Genomic DNA, 13,968 nt, shown 5'->3' on the forward strand with positions numbered 1-13,968 from the left:
AAAACATGTTTTTTTTTTCCTTCCGTATTTCCTAGTTCAGTAAATGGCATACTGGCCACTCCAAGAGTATGGAAAGAAACAGCCAGCTCAGTGGTTAAGAGCTTGGATTCTGGAATTAATCAAACAGAATGTGCTTAAATTTGGCCTTCATAAATTACTAACTGTATGCTAATTCTAGTCTGCTCAGGCTGCTGTAACAAAATACCAGAAGTTGGGTCACTTAAACAACAGACGTTGATTTCTCTCAGTTCTAGAGGCTAAGAAATCCAAGATCAGAGTTCCAGCATGCTCAGTTTCTGGTGAGGGCCTTCTTTGTGGCTTGCAGACAGTTGCCTTCTCGCTGTGTTCTCACACAGAGCTACTTCTCTGGTCTCTTCTTATAAAGGATACTAGTTTCATCATGAGTACCTTTATGACCTTATCTAAACCTCTCAAAGGCCCCATCTCCAAAGGTCATTACATTGGGAGTTAAAGTTTCAACATATGAATTTTGGGGGCACACAATTCAGTCTAAAGCAGTAACCTTGGCAAACTACTTAACTTTTCAGAGATTCATTTTTCTCACCTGTTAGAATCTCCAGAACCTTCTGAAGAGGATTAAATAAATGCTTACCCAAACCCTCAAAACTAATCATACCAACTAGATCTCTTGAAGCCATTCTTACCTTCTCCCTTTCCCTTAGTACCCACCTCTTCCAAGCAACTGACCGCCAAATTCTGTTACTTCCATTTCTAAAGTGTATCTTAATATATGTGTTTGTCCATTGTCACTTCCACTGTGCTAGTTTAGACCTGAACATATTTCAACCAGACTATTCTTGACCTCATCTAACCCATCTTTCACACCATTGCCGGAGATAACGTTTTAAAAAATGTAATTCTGATCATATCCTTTTTCTTCATTTTCAATTTTTTTTCAGTAGCTCCCTGTTTCCTACAAAAATCATGCCAAACTCTTTAGCACCTGACTTTTGCAGTCTTTTTCTGAACTACCTTTCCAGGGCCACTCTACATTATTTCCCACCATCCCCTGTATTTAAAACTGTCATTCTTTGAACATATTCTTCTGCCTTCATGTCTGGTTCCTTTCCTAAATCCTCACCCCCTACTTTTCCCCCTGAGAATTCCTGCTCAAACTCCAAGACCCAGCTTGAATGTGATTTCCTTTCTGTTGTCTTCCCAAAACCCCCAAGTGACATAGAATGCCCCCTCATCTGTTTTCCCACAGGGCTGTATACAAACCTGTCTAGCCTTTATTACACTACAGTATAGTTATTAATTTACTTGTCTATCTTCCCAGCTAGACTCTGAGCACTTCCTCAGAGGCAAGGATAGTGAAATATTTATTCTTGCATTAAAAGTCCATAACATAGTTCCTGGAAAATACTAGTCAGTATATGTAAGATGCTTGATAAATGTCGGTTGAAAGAATGAATAAATAAACTATGTAACTTTAATGGTGCCTGCTATATATTAATTCAGTTCAAATTTTTCAGGTATAAGTTCAAATTTTTCAGGTATATATAAAAAGTAAATCATTAAAACTGGGCATTGAAAGAAGTAGATTATCTATACGTATTTTTCCCAACTTAAAAATTCTATAATCTTATTGTGAACTGGGCTAAAGCTCTTCTCCAGGCATACAGGATTAAAGTCTTGTCTGAGATAGACTTAAACTTGTAGATAGGATCTAATGGGTTGTTTAAGGTATATTTCCAATTTATTCTGTTACATTAACTTTTATAAACTGATATTTTGTGAATTTTATACCTTTCAATTAAACAAAATTGAATTATATGCAATAACTGATCTTGCAAGATGGTAACATGGTGAAGAAAGTGGTTTTTTCTTCTGAAACCTTGTCAGCTTGAGTGACATGTGAGTACCCAGCACTAAGCATCTGTTAGGGAAATCTTATTACTCTGTGTCTGTCACTAGAAAATTGGAACAAACATTGCAAGACCTACATACTTAAAATGTTATGATGTGTTTTTTAAAATTGCTTTCCACAGAAGGTCTTTTATTTTATTAGAAAATTATAAGCAAACAAGGCTTGTTTAATGGCTTTCAGAGTATAAGCACATTTCATGTCAAAATTGTATCACTTTCAACTGCTGAGTTGTGTGAGAAAGCTGTCAGGCCCTGGTGCCCAAGAAAATAGGGCACCATGGCAGAAATTTCTTACTGAAGGACATAATGTATGCTCAATTAAACCGATACAATGTGTGTAATGGTCTACTTCTATCTTAGAACGTACTGCTAGCTTTCTGTTCTGGAATCAGAATTTTCCTAATGCCTGGACTTTTTGTTGAATCCCACGTAAGAAGTAATGCAATCTTTGAGTTTATATCTCAGGCAAGGTTGGGATCTTTTTTTTCTCCTTTTAACTTTCAAAATTTCTCAGATATATTACCTTCTCATTCTGATAATCTATATATACTCTACGCCCTTTCCATACTTCTTTTAGTTTATTAAATATCTTAGCTGACAATTAAAGAAAATATGCATGAAATGCTAAAATTATAGCCAGTTTTTCAGAGGAATCAATTGTTGGTTGCAGCATTATTTTTCTTAAGAAACATTCCCAAGTCCTTTATTTCTTCAAATACCATGGATATCTATATGTGCTTCAAATGAATGGGAGGTAATAAAATATGATGGAAAAATCCTGGAAAATTCCAACACTCCTTATATCGTTCGTTATTTGATGAGTTTATAACAATTTTGCTTCTTTAAGCCAGCAGAGAGCACCCACAGAGGTGGTAGATGATAACTTTTCCACAAAAGATGGCAATAAATAGATAACATTTAAGATACATATTTTTCTATATATTCTAAGAAAAGATGACCGCTAAACATGAATTCCCCCATGATAGAAGGATATTGTATGTTACTAAACTGCCATCTACTGGATTTGTTCACCCAGTACACAACATCATCTATAAATTTTTATTTTTCAAGGAATACATGACTTTTTTTCCCAGCCATTTCCTGACTTTCTTTCTTTCCCTAGTTCTAGAAATGTGTGCTTCTAATGACCAGGAAAAAAAAAATTGTTTCAACTAATTATAGTCCAACCAAAGTCATTCACATCATTTAAGAATCAGATTGATTATTCATAGTGTCATGAAAACATGTCAATTTGAGACAAGAAGAGGTTTAGAGAGGCTTACACTTTTCAGAGTGCCACCTATCTCCAAAGGGCACATTCATTAAGAAGCTCCAGGTGCAAGTTGTGGAAGCAAAACAGCATAATGAAGTCCTTTGCCTCCTTGTGCACCTTTTGATTAATAACATCCTCCTTCAATTCTAGCAGATTGTACACCAGTGTATGCCACAAGAAACCTAAAATACAAGCTTACTTTTCTATCCTTCTCTGAATAGAGTAAATCACCATTTACCTATGGCCAGAATCAAAAGAATTAACAAAATAAGGTATTTGTGGCACAACCTACTTTTATAAGAAAAGAACAGCTAATAAGCCGACTGATGATATTTACTTGATAACAATGTATAATATGTGTCACTGATCAAATTCCACCTAATCTGTCTTCTCTGTCCTATAGTCACACATGGAAATGCAATTGATATTTGGCCGGGCGCAGTGGCTCACACCTGTAATCCCAGCACTTTGGGAGCCCAAGGCAGGCAGATCACCTGAGGTCAGGAGTTCGAGACCAGCCTGGCTAACCTGGTGAAATCCCATTTCTACTAAAAATACAAAAAATTAGATGGGCATGGTGGTGCAGGCCTGTAATCCCATCTACTCAGAAGGCTGAGACAGGAGAATCACTTTAACCTGAGAGGCAGAGATTGTAGTCAGCTGAGACAGCGCCATCACACTCCAGCTTGGTCAACAAGAGTGAAACTCTGTCTCAAAAAAAAAAAAGGGGGGGGTAGTGGAATGGGCATTTATTGAATACTATTTACTAGACATTTTTTTTTGTTTGTTTGAGACGGAGTCTTACTCTGTTGCCCAGGTTGGAGGGCAGTGATGAGCTCTCGACTCACTGCAACCTCTGTCTCCCAGGTTCAAGCGAGTCTCCTGCCTCAGTTGCCCATATTTACTAGACATTTTCATGGGCACTATCACACTTTATCTACATAGTGGCTTGGTTAGGTAAATATCGTTATCCTCATTGTCATCACTGAATGTGACTGAAGGCCAGAGTGATAATAAGAGCAGCACTTATTGACTACTTAATATTTTCCTGGCATTGCCTTTATTACTTTAGAAAAATTAACACAATTAATTCTCAAGACCACATTATGGAAAACACGTTATCACTATCCTCATTTTATTAGAGGTGACTCCAAGAAGCTAAGTAACTTGCCCAACATTACACAAATAATATGCAACAGAGTCTGGATTTAACCCCAGCAAACTGGTTCCAATATCTGTCTTGTCAACTTCAACATTGCTGTTTATGAATGTGTGTGTGTGTGTGTGTGTGTGTGTTTATACTTCCGTATTAAATGGGCTATATTATTGTTTGTTTCTGAAAATTGGTAATTGTGTATTTATTGTCAGGCATTTTATATGCATTATCCATTAGAAATACCACATATATGTAATATTATCCCCATTTTACTTTGATAAAACTGAGGTTTGGAGAATAACAATAATAAGAATAATCACAGTAAACACATTACACATATCATGTGCTAGATACTCTTCATGTGAAGAGTTTTAAACATAGTACATATTTAATAGTGACAACAATATGATGCATTGTTACTACTACTATACAGGTGAGGGAAAAGAAAGGTAGCACCTTGACCAAAGTCGCAAGGCTATCAGGAAGCAGTGCAAGAAATCTAGTTCCAAAGACCCATGATTTTATCCACTACTGTAGACTTTGAAACAATTTAGAATAGTCATTCCTTGTTTATTGCAGCAAATGTTTGCAACACGCCTTAACTATAGTAGCATTCATCACAATGAAACATTTTGTTGCACACCAAGTAAAATAATTATGCACATTTGGTGAAGAGTGAGAAAGAATCAAGCCTGTACAGTTTCACATTGGTCAGGCTTATGCATAGTTTCAATAATGGTAAAAATAAAATTTCTCTCTTCATTTATCCCACATTGAGCACTAACCTTGTTCGAGGTGCTTGGGTAGTGAAAATAAGGTTTATTTTATTCTGTAAAGAATTGGAGATACATAAAAACAAATAGGAAATTGCAACATAAAGGGATAATTGCTAAAAAGAAGTTTTGCTTCCTAAATCAAAGCCAAAGCTACAAAACACTTTATGTTACCTGGTTTCGTGACTCCAAAAGAGGCCATACACAGGGTAAAACTAGCAAAAGAATAAAAAGGCAGAAGAACATTCTTTCATAAATATGTAAACCAGGGTGCTTAAAGTTGTTATAATAGTTGCAATTTTATTTAAAATTCTGTTAACATTTATGTCTGAATCACAGGTGGAAGTTCAAAATAGCTTCATGATATATGTTTTCCTTGTTTCACATCTGATATTTTTCTTTCAGTACTACTCCTTGCTAGTGGGTTTGCCTAGTCCTGAGTTCCCAGATCCTCCCAGTCTGGCTCATGCCAAATTCAAACTATCATATTAATCAGAACTTTTAGTTGCAGGTGACAGAAACCCAGTGCAATGTAGCTTAAGCCAAAAGAAAGTGTGCTGACATGACTTAGGTGACTGGGAAGTCCAAGAGATAGACATGCCTTGACAGAGCTATATTCAGGGATCCAACTGCTATACTCAGAGTTCACTTTTGTCCCTCACCACACGTCCCTCTCCCTAATTCTCTCCATCTGTCAGCTCTTATTGTATCTACTCGACTTCCTTTTGTGGGTAAACTCTCTCTATACAGTGGGTCTCACATTCACATATACTGGGTTAGCAACTCTAATGAAGAAAAAAACTTCTCTTTCCCAATAATCCTAAAGGAATCCTCAAGAATATTCTGATTGGCCTTGCCTGGTTCATATATTCATTTTTCAGCTGATCACATGATTAGGTGAGCTAATACACAGAATTTGATGATCAAAAAGGACTCACAAAAATTATAAATAGCATCAAGCTTTCCTAATAATTTCAGAGTACAGGCAATCAAGAGACAAAGACAGAGCAGAGAAAGTCTGGGACATTCTGTGTGACTTTGCCAGATGCTTCCTATCCACTGACCCAGAGTGATTGACTAGGTCTCTTTACATAGTTTTGCTGATTATTACCTCACAGAGTAGAAGCATGTAATTTATAATACATCTGCATTTTATACCTCAGAATGTTATAAAATGGCATTCCATTACATGACATTCTCCAGAGAAGCCATTCATGTCCCCATAAATCAATAGATTCCAGGTTTACTTACTAGAAGTAATCCTTATCCAGGGAGATCCTGCTAAGGGCTTTCTGTAGAAAGATCCCCTTCTGTCTAAAATCATTATTTTATTTATTAGAGTGTTTAGTTAGAAAGGAGATTAGAACAGATTACCTGATTTCCTTTTTTTTCCCTATTGGTACCCCTATAGGAAAAGAAGTGAATGGTCCACAGGGCTAGCTGCTTTATTCCTTCCCCTGCACCAGGTGACTGGACATTCTGACTGAACATCTAGAGACAAGAATCTCAAACTGTGCTCAGGGGTAAAGGAAGAACCATGATTGACAGACCCCCAGAAGCACCTGGACTGTGAGATGGTGATAGAAAAGCACGTTGGGTATATATAAATTGCGAGTGCTCTTGTTTATCATACTGCTTCTGTCCAGACAGGAGACTTTTAAGAGTTCTAATGATGCTATAACTTTCCTGTTCCTAAACTTTGTCTATTTCTCTCTAGTTTCTAACTGTGAAAAACTCTTCAGCTATGTTCTGTGACTCATAGATTACAGCAAAAGAACAAATAGTGACAGCAAAGAATGGAAACAACTATGCCAAATCTTGGAGTCTGTAGGAAAGCAATCCAAAAGAATGCTGAATAGGACCTGAACCCTTAAGAGGAGAAAGAATATCCCAAGGGTTTTCCATCTAGGCTTATGTCCTCATATCCATTTTCTTACAGAAATCTAAAGTTCTAACATAGCAAATGAATTTCTTTAACAGTCAGGGTACACAAACAACTATCCTACTGACCTGAGAATCCAGAAGAACCTTTTTTTTTGGCCAAGACAGCGTTTATGTTTAGGTTGAATTTGAAAGGCTTTGAATAACTCGTCACGTTCTCTCTCATTCCCTAGTATTTTACACAGGCCTGCTTCATTCATTTATGTTACTGCCTGAACCCTATAAACATTTGAGATTTTCATTTAAGGTTTAAGACTTGATTTAACTGAAAATCCCTTTATAAGAATGTAAACTTTAGGCCAGGTGCAGTGGCTCACGCCTGTAATCCAGCACTTTGGGAGGCCAAGATGGGTGCATCGCTTGAGATCAGGAGTTCAAGACAAGCTTGGCCAACATGGTGAAACCCCGTCTCCACTAAAAATACAAAAATTAGCCAGGTGTAGCGGTGCATGCCTATAACCACAGCTACTCTGGAGGCTGAGGCAGGAGAATCACTTGAACCCAGGAGGTGGAGGTTGCAGTGACCCGAGATCGTGCCATTGCACTCCAGCGTGGGTGACAAAGCCAGACTCCATCTCAAAAACAAACAAACAAAAAGAATGTACACTTTAAACTGTTTTTAGTTATTTACACTAGGATGTAAACAGTTTTTCAACTGTTTTTCACCGTGGGAGATGAGAAGCTTTTGAAGAAGTTAAGACTGAAGGAATAACAGGGTGGGGATTAGGGTGAGCCAGATGCCTAGGGTTCAACATTTAAGGAGGCGTTCATTCTCAAGTGATACCTCCAGGCTCAGCACCTGAGACTGCCTCCTTAAATTTCATGCCCTATGCATATTGTTTGCCTCACTCTTGTCCCAGTCCTTTAAGGATAAACTTTAACCAGCTTTGGTTTCTGTTACTTGTGATGAAGTACCCTAATTGCATTTCCCTTCCCCACCCATGACATGAGGGAGTCATTCTTCCTGGGAACACCCATAATATCCTCTGATTATACCTATACTATACTTACAACACAGTTTTCTCACTATTTACACATCCATATGCACCAACACTCTGTGTGCTCCTTAAAGAAAGAGACTGTGACATAATCATCTTTATAGCTGCAATATCTCGTCCTGTACCTGTTGAGTGGGTAAGTGAATGAATGAATGGACAAATAAATAAATGAGTGTGTTGTCAGCATTGAACATGCCATACCCGCTGTGGCATGGAACACCTGTGAAATCCTTTGTCAGTAAAAACGTTTTACTTTTGCTATAGATAGACGGCAAACTGCTTTTATTCTAATTGTGATATGATTTTTCTCATAACTTTGTAGGTAGTCTTTGTATTGTTCCAGTTTTTTATTTAAACATATGTGCTCAAGAAAGAACTGCAGTAGATTTGTGACTGACACCGTACATATGCTTTTGCCCTCAGTCTCCAGCAGGGCCAGCCTCCTTGACCTAATTAGACTTCTCCACTCCCACATGGCTGGTAAATACTATAATTTATAAAGGACTCTGAAACACCAGCTGGCAAAAGTTTCCTATTAATGATTTCTACAGAATGAAAAGAGCATTTAAGTTGTAGGAGAGTTGTAGTGTGTGTGTGCGTGTGTGTGTGCGCATGTATTCACATTTTTTAATGTAGTGAATTTCTAAGAATGTCAAATCATAACATGTACTAAGTAAACAAGGTTTAATAATTTCTTGTCATTTCTTTCAGCACATTTATTTTAAATTGTTGAAAGAAATCTGTGTGACAAAATATTCTTAGAGATGTATATTTGGGGTATGTGAGACTTGAATGTTCATGAATATTCACACACATCCCATAAACTATGTCATTCTTAAAAGAAAGTTAAAGAGAAAAAGGTGGACCATCAGTTTAAGAAGGATGTCTCAATGCTTTGAGAAAGCAATAACTGTAGTGGCCTTTTGGAGTATTTGCCTATTCAGAAGCCATGGTTGGCAGAATTTCAAGATGGCTTCCAAGATTTCTGTGTCCTGGTGTACATGCCCTGTATTATACCCTCTCGGTGAGTGTGGGCAGGACCTGTGAATACAATGAGATGGCACTCCTTTGATTAGTTTATGTTAGATGGCAAAGGGGATGGAACCATCTTTCCTCTGATTATATTATATAAGACTCTATAGTAGTATTAGTTATAGTAGTAGTGGATAGAGTAATGGTAGTGGCAGCAGCAGCAGTCGACTGGAGAGAAATTCTCCTGCTGGCTTTGGAGAAGTAAACTCCGTTGTGAAATGCCATGTAATTAGGACCTGAGGGCAGTCTCTAGAAGCTGAGAGAAACCCCTGGCCAACATCTCCCAGGAAAATAGGGACCTCAGACATAAAGTTGCAGGGAAGTAAATTCCACTGACAACTGAATATGCCTAAAAGAGAACCCCGAGCTTCAGATGAAATTGCAGCTCCACTTGGCACCTTGATTTCTGCCTAGTGAGACCCTAAGCAGAGAATCCAATTAAGCTATGCCCAGACTTCTCATCCACAGAAACAGAGATAACAAATACATGTTACTTTAAGCTTCTAAGGTTGTGGTAACTTGTTACGTGGCACTAGAAAACCAATACAAGAACCAACTGCTTTTTCTTTTCTCTGCGCACTACCCTTTACTCCCCTTTTCCCACAGGAGTGCCTCCTAGTAGTCAGGCCTATACATTACACCATGCTCCTGAAAAACTGGCATAGCTGATTGGACAGAGATGCACACCTGACTCAAGCCAGAGCAACTAGAGTCTGTCTGGAAATTTGAAGATGGGGCTAAGAGGCTCCAGGTGGGAATTTCTTGAATGGAAGAAACAGAAACTTGAACACTTTAGCAACACTATCTTCTGTCCAGGGTTGCCTATAGATATTAAAAGCCCTGAGGAAATATCCAAGGAGAGAGAGAATTTATCTATAGCAATCATCTAATTACAAAAATAATTATAAAAGTCATGGACCCATGTGAGATGGAGTGATTTGCTGTTAAAGAGTCAAGGCAAGGAAAAGCTACTAACATAGCTGCTTATTGTCTAATCAGTGAACATAAAATTTCACCTATTTGTATTAATTATTACTAAAGAAACTACTCCTGTTTAATTTCATATCTACCACTGCAAGGAAAAGGTAGTAACACTATTGTCATTCACAATGCCATGGCTCCTTGGGTCCTATTATAATTGGAACTGTATAGATCTTCTTGCCTCTGCAGTTCCAAAACGCCATTTATTTAATGCTGATTACAGCATTTCTCATATTGCTTCAACATCCATTGTACTGCCTGTGAACACTAGATTCTAATTATTCAAATGTTGTTAGTGTACTTTGTTGATGATGACCACAAATACAGGTCTTACACAGAGAATGCAGGAAAATGCAAACAATTATTCATATTGTGGTTGTTAATTTATTGTTTGGAATTTATTAATAGCATTTATTTATAGAACTTATTGCACTAACGTAGAATACAACATCTCTCAACCACGTCCTCTCTTGAATTGTCTAGACCGTAATCACTACATCCCTAGAGTGTGATCCTTTTAAGGTTGGCTGCAGCCCTGACTTCCATGTATAGTTATCAGTGGTGAAGATAGATGAGGGGCCCTGGATAGATGAAAAGAGTCATCCCATTTGAGCAACCAATGTCCATCACTTGTTCAACAAGTCTTACGACCAACTCAGAACAGGAGGTTACCATGTTGATTAGAGGTAAGAAAGGACATTAATTGAAATGGTCCATTGGTTTTGTGTTGCTATAATCTCAAAAGCCTTCAAAGGAGGCAAGCATTGCCATGATAAGTCATGTCTGATATGTGACACGGAGCTTGCAGAGGGGTGATGTGACTGCCCTAATGTCAGCAGCAGGGTGAGGACTGGAGACCCCAGGATAAAGGATGTCTGCAGACACACATACGATTTTCAAGTGCTCTCCACTAGAGGTGGCTCCTTGGTCTGAGCAGTCAGGGAAGAGCCCACATACTGGCTCACACAGTCAGCTCCAGACCAAGGATGCATGGGGGACAGTGGTGGCCCAGAGCACTGAAGTCATCCTGTGCCTGATATTACTGAAAATCACTCTCGAACCACTGAAAAAGCATCATTCTGGTGGCCCAAACTTGTGCGATGAAAGAAATAATGCCATGAAAAAAAATAATGCCCCAGTCAGTGGGAGCTTTGGCTCTCCAAGTTGCTCTCCAGGAACCGGCAGGGCCATCCAGCCCTAAGCCACCCTACAGGTGCTAGTCCCAGAGATCCTGGAGCACTGGTGGGACCCTAAGTATCATAAGAGGGTCGTATGGTCAGGAGGGCCTGAAGGGAAGAAACAAAGAAGCCAATAACATTTTATCTAGGCTTAGGGTGTCCCACTCAACAGGTCCTGCTGATTTGGCTGGTCCCCACCACCAAAAGCAATAGAACATTTCAGGACTTTCATCGTCCAGGACCCACATAGTACTACCTTTTGGCTCCATCCTGCTGAATGGTCCAAGATACCCCAGGGGAATTAGGGCATCTCAAGGAAGGCCAGGTGCAGGACCAGGTTAGGAGCCCTGGTTGCCCAGGTCTAAGGGCAGTACTGCTTTTTTTTTTTTTTTTTTTCAGTCTTCTGAACTAAGTAACAGAAAAGCTAGTCTGAGAAAAGAATACTGTGTATGCAGAACGAATTCAGCAAAGAGACAGAGAAAGGGTGCTGCTTGAATAGAGGATAGCTTCTTTTAGGATCTTTCTGAAACTGCACTCCTGCTCTAGCATTCCATCAAACACCACCTTCTCTTTATAATATGCTCCCCCTTTTTGTAGTTTAAGTCATTTTATTTTTATTTTTGTTCCTTGCAAGCAGAGTGAGCCCTAATGCAGTATTTAGAGCCAGATTCTTAGCTTTGTAGATTCAGAAACTCAACTTTATCATTTCCACCAGAGCTAATCTCCTGGGGACCAACATATTAAGAGGACCCATAAACAACTGATATGCATTTCAGAATGCCAATTTCTTAATCTATAAAGAGAGCTTAATCCAGATGAACAAATTGTGTGGATAAATTCACTCTGAGAATTTCACCATAGTAGGTTAAGTGTGCTCAGGAGAGAAGAAAAATTATCAGAGGACTGTTTGGTGAGCATGTAGTAAGAATAAAGAAAATGGGTAGAATTTTTCTTTCAAATTAGGATAGCTGAAATAAATTTCTTCCGTAGGAATATTTATCTTTGAAAAATCAGCTATAGTCCTTGAACTCAAATAACCTCTTCTGGTCATTATCAGATGTATTCACAAATTTTGTTCATTGTTATCCTAGACTTACTATAAAGGATTTTTCTCTTGACAAATAATTCTCCCAGAAAAATTTTGCTAATTACGGTTAGTATAGTTGATTAACTGTTGTTGTATTAACTGCATGCCATCTACCAGCTCTGGCATCTATTATTCCTATTGACCCCATCAAGTCACTATCTCCTCTCTACTCTCAAGGGTGATCACTATCCAAGATTAGTTTTGCTGCTTTTGAACTTCATGTAAATGGAGTAATATAGGATATGCCATTTTGTGTCTGGCTTTTTCAATTCAAGACTGTTTGTGAGTCAAATAAATACTGGTCAATAATCCGATTGTAATTTGTTGTTCTTGTTACTGTATAGAGCATTCCAACTGTGTAAATATATGACAATTTATTTATCCAGGCTACCACTGATAATCACTTGGGAAGGATGACTGTATATGCTGTATTCTAAAAAAATTTATTGCATTTGTATACCAGAATCTATGCATAAGAATGCTCATACTGGTGTTTGTAATACCAAGCCTGAGAAACAGAAGGAATAAACTGTCACAAAATGGAATAGTATCAGTATACATCAGTGAAAATAAAAGAACTACACCTATATGCTTCTACATGCAACTACCTAGGATTAATTTAGAGGCATAATGTTGCATGAACAAAAAGAGTACATAATCAACTATCCTTATATAGCTCATCAAATTAAACATACATGTATGTTAGGTTTTGAATAGAAGTCGAAGGTTAAAGAAAGAGAGGGCGGCTTAACAGCAAATACAGAATTTATGTCCAGCATAAGACCTACACAGGTGGGAGATCAGCTAAATGCCCGTGCCCATAGCTCCTTACAGGCTGGGGTAATTTATAGGCCTGGGTGGGAGTGGTCTGGGAGACCATGGCCTGCTTCCTGGGAAAATGTTGATAAGGTGTTCCCAGGATGAGGCAGCTCTGGCTCTTGTTCTGGTGGAATGTGGTATTTTCTCCCAGCAGAATATAAGAGGCAGCCTGTTTCTCACGGCCCAAACCCCGTGGAATGTTTCACTTAGACTAAGGTCTGCAAAATGGCAGGGGGCTTACGGAAATGGTGCAGTTTGGACTAACAGTGCACACAAATTAAACCTTTAAAAAGAAAAGAATAAATCCCAAATATGGGAAAGTGTTATCTGTGGAAGAAAGTAATGGGATGGTATCTGGAAAAGACACTGGTAATTTAAACAATGTTGGCAATATCTCAGTTTTAAAATTACCAGTCGGTTCCCATGCTTACTTATCTGTTACACCTATTTATGTATATATAAAAAATAGGTTTCTTAACGACATCCCACGTGCATGAAATAACTGAATTTTTGTGCCTTATTAAAATAATTTCCCTAAAAATTTGAAGAGCCCGAGCCGCTTCTCGCCCTAAAGGAACCCCACGCCCCTGAATTGATCAGTCACTTCCGCCTCCACCTTTCCAGCTCCACCTATGGAAGCGGAAGTACTTTACTCTTGGGTCCTCCCACCTGTAGGGGGCTCTCCGAGGCTTCTAGTGCCACGAAGGCCTCCTATCTGGGTTGTCCTTATGACGCCTGTTAGTTTAGTCCTAGAAAAGATATTTGTATTTTAACTTTTTCATCTAAGAAACAGTAGCACAGGCATCTTAGTCTGGACAACAACGTATAAGCTGAATTCCT

The 13,968-nt window shown here is 38.5% G+C and overlaps 1 long non-coding RNA gene across 1 annotated transcript in view; it reads right to left on the bottom strand.

Moving 5' to 3' along the window:
• The window catches only part of LOC119625308 (uncharacterized), a 143,805-nt gene extending 130,020 nt beyond the window's left edge, over positions 1 to 13,785 (bottom strand). The window contains exons 1-2 of the long non-coding RNA XR_012089881.1: positions 13,696 to 13,785; positions 5,267 to 5,307 (exon numbers count right to left, since the gene is read on the bottom strand). This is a non-coding gene — a long non-coding RNA (uncharacterized lncRNA). The remainder of the gene's footprint in view (positions 1 to 5,266; positions 5,308 to 13,695) is intronic.
• Positions 13,786 to 13,968: the final 183 nt, after the last annotated feature.

The sequence above is a fragment of the Chlorocebus sabaeus genome, chromosome 20 (genome assembly GCF_047675955.1).
Source record: "Chlorocebus sabaeus isolate Y175 chromosome 20, mChlSab1.0.hap1, whole genome shotgun sequence".
Lineage (NCBI taxonomy): Eukaryota > Metazoa > Chordata > Mammalia > Primates > Cercopithecidae > Chlorocebus > Chlorocebus sabaeus.